At 42.3% G+C, this 10,000-nt stretch overlaps 1 protein-coding gene across 1 annotated transcript in view; it reads right to left on the reverse strand.

Moving 5' to 3' along the window:
* CDH4 (cadherin 4) overlaps window positions 1-10,000 on the reverse strand; it is a 2,239,932-nt gene that overhangs the window by 38,967 nt on the left and 2,190,965 nt on the right. The window lies entirely within an intron of this gene.

Consider the following 10,000-nt stretch of genomic DNA (forward strand, 5'->3'; position numbering starts at 1 on the left):
TGGCTTGCTCCCCTGGGGAAAGATGAAATAAGAAGTTTTCACTTGTTAGATTTTTTTTTAGGTTTGATATTTTACAACTTCGATGCTCTGGTCTTCAGTGATCAGAGATTCGATGTTGTGAAATTTCAGTAATTTGAAGTAGACCCATATACATATTTATTTATTTTATTTTTATTTTACATTTGTTGACCGGGCTGGTCTATCTGGATACATGTCCTTTTTCAGTAGAGGCCCGGGGAGAAAAGCTCCAACATAGTGAGAAGACAAACAGTATATAAACATTCAGAGAAAAAATTTACATTAACATATGTATAAAAGTACAAAAGTCAAATTCATGTAACTAGGTAATCATTCATATGAGAAGGAGGTTGTTTGAAGTATAGAAGCCTTGGTGAGGAGGAGCAAGGTCTATAAGGGGTGTGAGACTAGGGTTGCGGTTGAATGGTTAGGTTTAGTCTGGTTTTGAACAAGGACATAACCAGTGTGATTTTAGGAATTCTTTGAGATTGTTTTTGAATTGGTTAAGTGAAGTTACTTGTCTTAGGTGATTTGGAAGGGAATTCCAGGGTTTCCCTATGGAGTTGGCATAGAGGGCATCGCCCCCCGAATTCTTGGATTTAACGGTTTGTATTTGAATGCTATTTGCTGATCGGAGGCAGTTAAGGTTAGAGTAGGGAGTTAGTATTTTGCTCAGGGCAGGGGCTCTATCAGGTTGGTTGATTATTTTGAATGCTTCCGTGAGTTGGGTGAATTTGAGAAGATTAGGCAGTTCCAACCAGCCAAGTTTCTTTAGGTTAAGGCAGTGGTGGAGTGCAGTAAGGTGTACCTGTGATAAATCGGGCTATGTGATTGTAGGCAACTGAGAGCAGGTTAAGTTCACGCTTATTGAGGAAAGATAGGATAGGGGAAGCATACAGGAGGGTAGAGAGGAGATGAGTGCGGGCAATGGTAAGCTTGGCATGAGGGGTGAGAAAATTCTTAATACGATACATGGAACCAAGTTTTTTGTTCACTGTCTTAATGGAATTGGTGATGTGTATATCAAATTTCAACTTGTGATCAATAGTTACTCCAAGTAGTTTGGTGTTGGAGACAGGCTCTATAATGGTCCCGTTGGCGGATTTAACATGGAATGATATATTATTAGGAGTTAGAAGTTCGTTTCCTAGGGGAGTGGTAGCTGAGGGGAAGAAGAGCAGTAATTTGGTTTTAGCTGGATTAAGTAATAGTTTCAATTCAGAGAACCATTTTTCAACTTTTGCAAAACAGTGCTGGGTTTTTACTTGGAGTTGAGGGAGAGAGATGTCAGTGCAGATAAGGGTAGAATCGTCTGCGTATTGAATGCAGGTGGTTTTAGGTATGACTAAGTGAAGATTGTTAATGAAGATTGAGAAGAGGAGGGGACCAAGTATAGAGCCTTAAGGGACGCCAATGGTGTTGGGGAGCAGGCCTGATAGCCTGTTTTGCCATAAGACAGCTTGTTGCCTACCAGAGAGGTAAGCATTAAACCAATTAAGGGCCAGGTTATCGAGATGTAAGCCATCCAGGGTTTGGAGCAGAAGCTGGTGGTTGACCATATCGAAGGCTTTTGATAGGTCCAGGAAAAGAGTAGCGGATATGAGTTTGTTGTTACGGTTGTTGTTTATTGAATCAGTAAAGGAGAGGAGGGCCGTAGTAGTACTGTGGTAGGGCGGAATCCGTGTTGGGAGTTTGACAACAGGCTGTTGAGGGTTAGGTATTTTAGAAGCTGTTTGTGTACACACGCTCCATGATTTTAGCTAATGGAGACAGGATTGCTATCGGCCTGTAGTTGGACGTTTCCGTGGAGGCACCTCCTTTGTGGAGAGGGATGATGTATGAGATTTTCCAAAGAGATGGGATGGTGGCTTCTTTTATGGTTCTGTTAATCAGGATTGATATGGGATAGGCGATAGCGTCTGATGCTATCTGTAAGTATTCCGCAGGGAGGTGATCTGCCGCTAGGGTGGTCGGTCTAAGTTTTTTTAAAAGGGAGCGGATGTAGTGGGTAGGTACTGGTTCTAATTTAAAGGAAAGTGGGGATGAGTTATTGGCAGGATTGGGTGGTGAGGAAGTAGTAGTTAGTTGGGTGGCTAGAGACTGAATGGTTTCCGTGAAAAAGGAGTTAAATGTGTTGGCAATATCTACAGGATCCTTCCCTATAAGTTTCTCAGGGGTGGGGGTGGTAGATTTACCAGGATGAAGGAGGTTATTGAATCCCGCCCAGAACTTTTTTGGGTTATTCTGGTGTTTGTCCTGGAGGTGGCAGAAATACTGTTTTTTGTCTAGAGTTATAGCTGTTTTAGTAGAGTTTCTGAGCTGTTGCAATTTAATGCGGTCTAGGGGAGTTTTGGTGGCTCTCCATTTGTTCCAAGCCAGGTCACGGAGTTTGATTTTAGTTTTAGTTTCTCTGGTAAGCCAAGGTGCTATACGTTCTTTGGATCTAATTTGGCGATTGGGGGCATGGCAGTTAAGTATATTAAGGAAAGTGTTATTAAAGTGAGTAACACTGTCTTGTAAGGGTAGGGTTTTTAGGATGGACCAGTTACAGGACTTGAGTTCTGCAAGGAACAGTTGTGGATTGAAGTTCTTCTTATTTCTTACTAAGCTGTATGAAGGGGGGTTAGTTGATGAGGTTTTATGTTTAATTATATAGGTGATTAGGTGGTCGCTTAGATCGTTGGGAAGAGTTCCCGAGCTATAATTGCGTGGATCCTTGTTAGTTAGAATCCAGTCAATGGTGCTTTCTTTTTGGTGAGCGTTGCCAATTCTGGTTGGAGATAAGATATTTTGGAAGAAACCGTGTAAGTTAATTGGAAGGGGGTTAATATTAGTGGTGCAGTGAGACCAGTCAATATTGAAATCTCCAAGTATAATGGTTTCTTGAGGGTAGTTAGAGGTTAGCCAGCTAAGAGTTTGTTCTAAGTTTTCTGTGTTCTTCCCTGGAGGGATATAAATTACTATAAGATTAATGGATTTTTGGGTGTTTAGGCAAACATTTAGAGCAATGAGTTCAACGTTAAAAACTTTAGGAGGTTGTGATGAATTCCTGATGACATTCATTGTATTCTTATACATAACTGCTATTCCACCCCCCCTTTTATTTCTCCTGTCTATCCTGTGGATATTATACCCGGGTGGGATTATCTCTTCATCCTTAGTGAAGGGTTTAAGCCATGTTTCCGATAAGCACATAATGTCGGGGGAGTGGGTGGCTAGGAGAGCATGTAGGTTGTGAATTTTGTTATTTAAGCTTCTTAAGTTAAGATGGAATATGAGCAGGGAGCCAGTAGAGGAGGAGGTGAGTTTGGAGGTGTTTGAGTCTGGGGTTGTGGTGGGGCCTGGGTTGGGGTGGATATCACCATAGGTGGTGATAGATTTTTTCAGGTGGTCTAGGAGTCTTTGAAGTTTGCATAGCAGTTTGGAATGGGATTTATTGTTAACTATCTTAGGGTGGTAGAGGGTGAGATGCATCGGTTTAGGGCTTAGTTTTTTATCAGGGTATAGAGAAGTTGGGATAGCTTGAGATGATAGGTTAGGATGGCTGGAAGTGTATCCCTTAGGGAAGGGAATATCCAACAGAGTTTGGTTTTCGTATCTAGTTAGGTAGTAGGGAATGAGTAGGCCTATTGCTATGAAAGGGGTTAAGGTCAGTGTGAATTTGGCCATGTTGTTCTAAGGGAGAGGAGGTGGGGTGGTAGGGCTGGAAGATTTTACTTTGTGAAAGAGGAGGCCTGAGTGTATGGGAGTGGTATTAGCAAATTGAGGCGGTTGTAATAGGTGGAGGGGTGGTGGGAGGGGCTATTTGGTCTTATAAATGTAGAGGTAGTGGGCGGTGGGATATGGGGCAGGGTGGGGAGCGGAGGCGAGCCCGGAGCGAAGCGAGCGGGACTACCGCCAGGAGTCCGCCAGGTCTTAAAGGCAGCTGATTGTGAGTAAATTGGTCTTATATCCCAGTGGTTACTTTACTAGGAATAGAGGTTCCTTTGCTTGTAGTGTGCAATATGGGCTTCCAGAAAAGGGTAGAGGTACTGACTAGTCCTGCCAGCAGAACGCTCTATTGGCTGTAATTAGGCTACAGGATATATTTTACCCTGAATTGTCTTTATAGAGGAATCTTTAGTTTTCGTTGAATTCCACAGATCGGTGCATTCGCACCCGGTTGTAGTCCTTGGGGCAACGTTTGGGGCCTGGGTGCCACGCGGTGTGTGGATTTTAGTGGGGCTTCCCTGAATTGTCTTTATAGAGGAATCTTTAGTTTTCGTTGAATTCCACAGATCGGTGCATTCGCACCCGGTTGTAGTCCTTGGGGCAACGTTTGGGGCCTGGGTGCCACGCGGTGTGTGGATTTTAGTGGGGCTTCCTTTAGCCAGGGAGATGCGACCGAGCAGGGGGAACCGGACAGTACCTCTAGTACATATACATATATATATATATATACATATATATATATATATATATATATATATAGATATGGTTTACTGACATAATGTTGAATGTTAAATGGATGAAACTGAATTGGTTGAACACACTATACTGGATGATCAAAATGTTGAAATAAAATTAATCTAAACACACAATGTTGAAAGTATCGAATTTGCCCATTTCTGCACTGTAGTGCAATCTTGGAGTTGATATATTTAAGTAGGGGGGCGTGGGGGGTGCAGGGCGGCATAGTCCCCCTGCAAAATAGTAGGGTTGATGTCATTGCTTTTTCAATGAAATGATTGTAGATATTTTGATAATTCAATGTTTTGGGTTGAGATGTTATTTTTCAACCAAATGGCTATTAGACAATATGAAATTCAGCATTATGTCGGTATATATATATATATATATATATATATATACACACGTGTGTGTGTGTCTGTGTGTGTGTGTGTGTGTGTGTATGGCTTCACTTCAGAATCTCGAACTTCAGTAGCTCGAGACCCAAGTGTCGACACTGCACTTGGGCGATAGTGCAGAATACAGAGTGAACCAAAAATGAGATGGAAGCGAACGTGTAACAGAACTGAAACCAAAATCCAAGGTTCGCTGATTAGTACAAAATAAGGGCCCGAGTCTGAAGTAAAATAAAGAAGTTTAATGCCACAAACCAAGCCGGAAAAACTGATAACATGTAATAGAAAACACAGAATACAGAGTGCTGATATGGCGAATGTGGAAATGTTGATTCCATGGTGTGGATGTAGCTGCAGATTCAGGTAAGTGATGTTTTACTTGGGGTTATGGGTAGGGATTTTAGTGTGTGTATATTTAGAGATTTGAGGTGTGGGTTATTTATATTATTTTTTATTTATTTAAGTTTGATGACTGGGGAAGTGCACTGGGGCAAGAAGAGCCCGTTTTCAGTGGAGGCCAGGGGAGAAAAACTCCACAATAATTTCAAGTTACATTTCACGTTACAAAAGGACATAGTTCATACAGCTAATTAAACATTTGCAGATAAGCTGCATGATATTTGCAACTGGCTTGTCACAATGTTACAAAAATGAAAAGATATAATTCAATACAGAAATTTCAACATTTACATAAAGTGAATATTTTTGTTATAAACTCAATTGTAGGTTTAACATTTAAAAATATATAGCTACTAGTCATTAGTAGGTTAGGAAAATATTATGCATGGAGAGGATAATAGTATATTTGAGACTGGAGAGTCTAGTACAATAGATATTAGAGAGAAAATTAGTTTTTAGTAGGGGAGGGATTGTTTTGGGTGGGATGAAGTAATAGTAGAGGTAGTTGGATGAGTGCAAGGTGGAATGATGGGGGGAGGGGTTTAAGTTGGAGCGTGGCAAAGGCATTCTCATTTGGAAGAAAGATGAGAGTGTAGCTGAGATTTGAAATTTGTATGGTTAGGTAGGTTGCATAGGTGTGTAGGGAGAGAGTTCCACTGTTTAGCTAAGGAGTGGGACAGCAGTAGATGGCCAGGAGATTATGCAGATTTGTGGACCTGGATTTTGGTTTTTGGATCTGAGTGAGCAGTTGGGAATGTAAGGTTTTAAGGAAGTAGCAAGAGCTGGGCAGTTGGCAGGTTTAAAAATGAGCTTGTGGGCAATGGTGAGTTGTAGGTAACTGAGAAAGTTGGGTAGTTCAAGTCAGTTGAGGGTGAGGGGGGAGTGGCTGTGGTGGGATGAGTTTTTTTGAATTGGTTGCAAATTTGGAGATCTTGCGGTACCAGGATTCAAGTTTGGACTGAAGGCCAAGATGGAGATTGGTGAAAAGAGGGGCACCATACATAATGGAGGGGAGTTGGAAGGTGGATGCAAGAGTTTGATGGGTAGAGGGGCTTAGGAAGTGGCTGTGCCTGTAGAGGAGACCTAACATTTGGTGGGTTTTCTTGATTGTGGAGTGGATGTGGGTGTCATATTTTAGTTCTTCATCAATAATGATGCCAAAAAGCTTGGTGCCAGGAACAATTTCAAGGAGGGTGTTGTTTTGGATCTGTATGGTGAATGTAGATTTGTCAATGGAGTTTTTGGTAGGGGAAAAAACATTAGTTTGGTTTTATTTGCATTTAGTGCCAGATGGTTAGACTGCATCCAGGTTTCTGTGATGGAGAAGGCTAAATGGGTTTTTGCTAGGAGCTCTGAGGGGAAGAAGGCTGAGCAGATGATTGTTGAGTCATCTATATTGGATGATAGATGAGTCTGGGATGGAATGGTGAAAGTTGTTAATGAATAGGTTGAAGAGAAGAGTGCCAAGAACAGAACGTTATGGGACACCTATGAGTGTGGGAAGGAAGGGGGAGGTTGAAGTTTTCCATTGGACAGCTTGTGGGTGGTTTGGACAAGTAGCTGGAAAACCAGGTGATGGTGGTGGGAGAGAGGTGTAGGATGGAGAGTTGGGATATAAGTAGGGTGTGTGAGATGGTGTCAAAGGCCTTTGAGAGATCTGGGAATAGTGTGGATATGGACTTGCCTGAGTCGCATTTGAGGTTTATGGTTTTAAGAAAGGAAAGAAGGGCAGTCATGGTGCTGTGGCCAGGGTGGAAGCTGTGTTGGATAGGGGAGAGGAGATTGTTTAGTGTTAGGTGTGCCATGAGTTGTTCTTGTATTGTTTTCTCTAGTATTTTTGAAAGAGGGGAAAAGGATGGCAATAGGCCTGAAATTGGTGGTATCAATATTTTTGCTACCTTTGTGGAGGGGATGATGTATGCATGGCACCAGATAGAGGGGACATATGATTCTTCTATGGATCTATTTATAAGAATAGAGATGGGATAGGCAATGCTGTCTGCAGATTGTTTGAGGAAGATGGATGGAAGGTTGTTGGGTGCATTGTGACAGGGTTTGAATTTGAGGAGAAGGTTTTTTATAGTGCTTGTGGGGATGGGCTTGAGGCAGAAGGATGTAGAGGAAGGTTGATGATTGGAGTGATGGTTGGGGCAGGAGGGGGTCGTGGAGGAGGGGGCTGGGAAGGAGGTTGATAGTCTAGCTATGCAGTCTATGAAGAATGAGATGAACTGGCTGGCTGTTTCAAGGTTGGAGAGGTTGGGGTCTGGGCAGGGTTTTTCTTTGTTGCCAGGATGCAGCACGGATGAGATGAAGTCCCAGAATTGATTTGTTAAGTGCAAGGACTGGAGTTTGGAGTAGTGGGATTTGCGGTCTTTACTTTTTTTATTTTTTGCGGAGTTTTGTAGTTGCTTATACTTTAGGAGGATGTTCGGGTTTTTGATATTGTTTCCATTTTTTGTCCTTTTGGTGCAAGGCTAGTTTAGTATCTTTTGATAACCATGTGCAGGGATTGGTTTTGATGCATTTGGTTCGGGGGGTGGGGGCTTGCTGATTGAGAAGGGTTAGGAATGAGTGGTTAAAGTAGGAAATGGCATCATCTAAAGGAAGGGTTTTAGAGGGAAGCTTTAAGCTTTCACAGAAAGTTAGAGGGTTGAAAGAGGAGAGGTTGCAGGTTTGGATGTAGTGGTGTTCTTTATGCAGTGGAGATGGGAGACAGTCGGCGAAGGCTGGTAGGTGACCACTGAGAGGATCAGGTAATGTTCCAGCTTTGGTGATAAGGTTTGGGTGAGTTGTTAGGATCCAGTCAATGATGGTACCAGAGATGCCATCTTTATTTGGTCTGGTTAGAGATTGTATTAGTTGGGAGAAGTTGCACAGGTTGATTGTGTGGGACAGGGCTTCAGAATTAATAGTATTCCAGTTGATGTTGGTATCACCGAGTATATCGGTTTCATTTTTTATATTAGAGGAGAACCAGGACAGGAAGTTTTCAAGAGTTTTGATATTATCACCAGGGGGAATATAGAGGGCAGTGATATATATGGACTTGTGGTTGTTTATTTTTAGTAAACATATTATAATGTCAGCATTGGCAAAGGTTGGTATTTTATTGAAGTAGGGAGTTATACTATGGGAGGTTGGGTAGATTATTGCTACTCCACCTCCCTTTTTGTGGGCTCTGTCATTGCAAATGGTTTGGAAACCTGGTGGTAGGATTTCACTAACTTTTATATTGGTTTTCAGCCAGGTTTCAGAAATGGCAGTAATGTCAGGGTGGTTATGGGAGAGCCAGGCATGGAGGTTAGGAATTTTGTTTTTTAGGCTTTGTGTATTAAGTGTTGTAAGGCGAATGGACTTTAAGTTTGTGGGTTGAGTGCAGGGTTTATTGAGATTGATGTTAGAGATGGGTCCGGGGTTGGGGTGGATGTCACCAGCTAGTGAGAAAGAGATGTGGTGGAGTAGACAAGTGAGGCAGTGTGTTGGGAAAGGGTAGCTTGGGTTGTGTAAGTGTAGTAATTTTCTAGTACCACATTTAAGAGGGGAGTATGGGGGGAGGTTGGGTTGGGAGCAGTTTTGGTTTGAAAAAACAGATTGGGTTAGAGGTAAAGAGTTCATGTGAGATGGGAGAGTAGGATGGGAAGTGAGGTTGATGGTAAGGTATAGTGGGTCAATATTAGAACATCGAAAGTTTAATGGTTCGAATCACTAAAGGTCGACCTTTAATGATCGAACCATTAAAATTTTGAATGTTTACAAAAAAAAAAAAATAAAAAAAAAAGGAAAATCTAAAGTGTGTAGGCAGGGGGGGCAAGCCACCCTGCATCCCCCACAACCCCGGCTACTTAAATATACCAACTCCTGGACCGCACTACATTGAAGTAAATGGAAATATCCCCTTATGGAGATTTCCGCTTACCCATTCGATGTTCTGCACATTCGCTATTCTCGTGTCAACAATGTTGGATTCGACATTGCTGGGTTTCAAGAATATAATAGGCAACCAATATAGTGGAGTGTGTGTGTGAGAGTTATGACAAGGGTTGGCAAAAGTGTGAGCTAGGTAAGAGAAGGCAGAGAGATTAGTAGGGCAAATGGGATTATAGAGAGAGATTTTATGTAGAGCATTGTAGGAGGGGTGGATATTTGGGGTGATGTAGATCTACAGGTGGGTTGGGTTTGGCTTAGGTGTATTGTGATTGGTGAGGTGTTGGGTGGGAAGGAGTCAGGGGATGTAGAAAAGTATAGGTAGTGGGGGTGGTTGGAATTTGGGGCAGGGTAGTTAGTTGGGTTTAGGGTAGGTAAGATTGTGAGTGTGTAAGTGTTGCAAGTGGTGGTATTTGTAAGTATGTGATGTGTGTTTGTGCAAGGGGAGTGTAGAATGTGTAGTGGCATTTTTTGTGTGTTTGTGTTATGTTGTGTATATATATGTAACGGGGGTGTGGGGGTGCACAGCCTTCCACATGGGATGCAGAGGGGCTTGTGCCCCTACTTATATGCAGGGTCAGCGTGTGTGTTTGTTTTGTATTTGTGTGTGTTTTGTTGGTTTATATTGTAGGGAGGAAAATGTATGTGTGCTTGTGTGTGGAGTGTGTATGTCGGTAGTCGCGAATTTGAATTTCTCACTTTTAGGGTTTCGGGTTTTTCAGTCTCGAGATACTGAAGTTCAGTATTTCAGTATTTTGGGATTGTAAAGTGAAACCGTGTGTGTGTGTGTGTGTGTGTGTGTGTGTGTGTGTGTG

The sequence above is a fragment of the Protopterus annectens genome, chromosome 12.part0 (genome assembly GCF_019279795.1).
Source record: "Protopterus annectens isolate FY-2018-M chromosome 12.part0, PAN1.0, whole genome shotgun sequence".
Taxonomy (NCBI): domain Eukaryota; kingdom Metazoa; phylum Chordata; order Ceratodontiformes; family Protopteridae; genus Protopterus; species Protopterus annectens.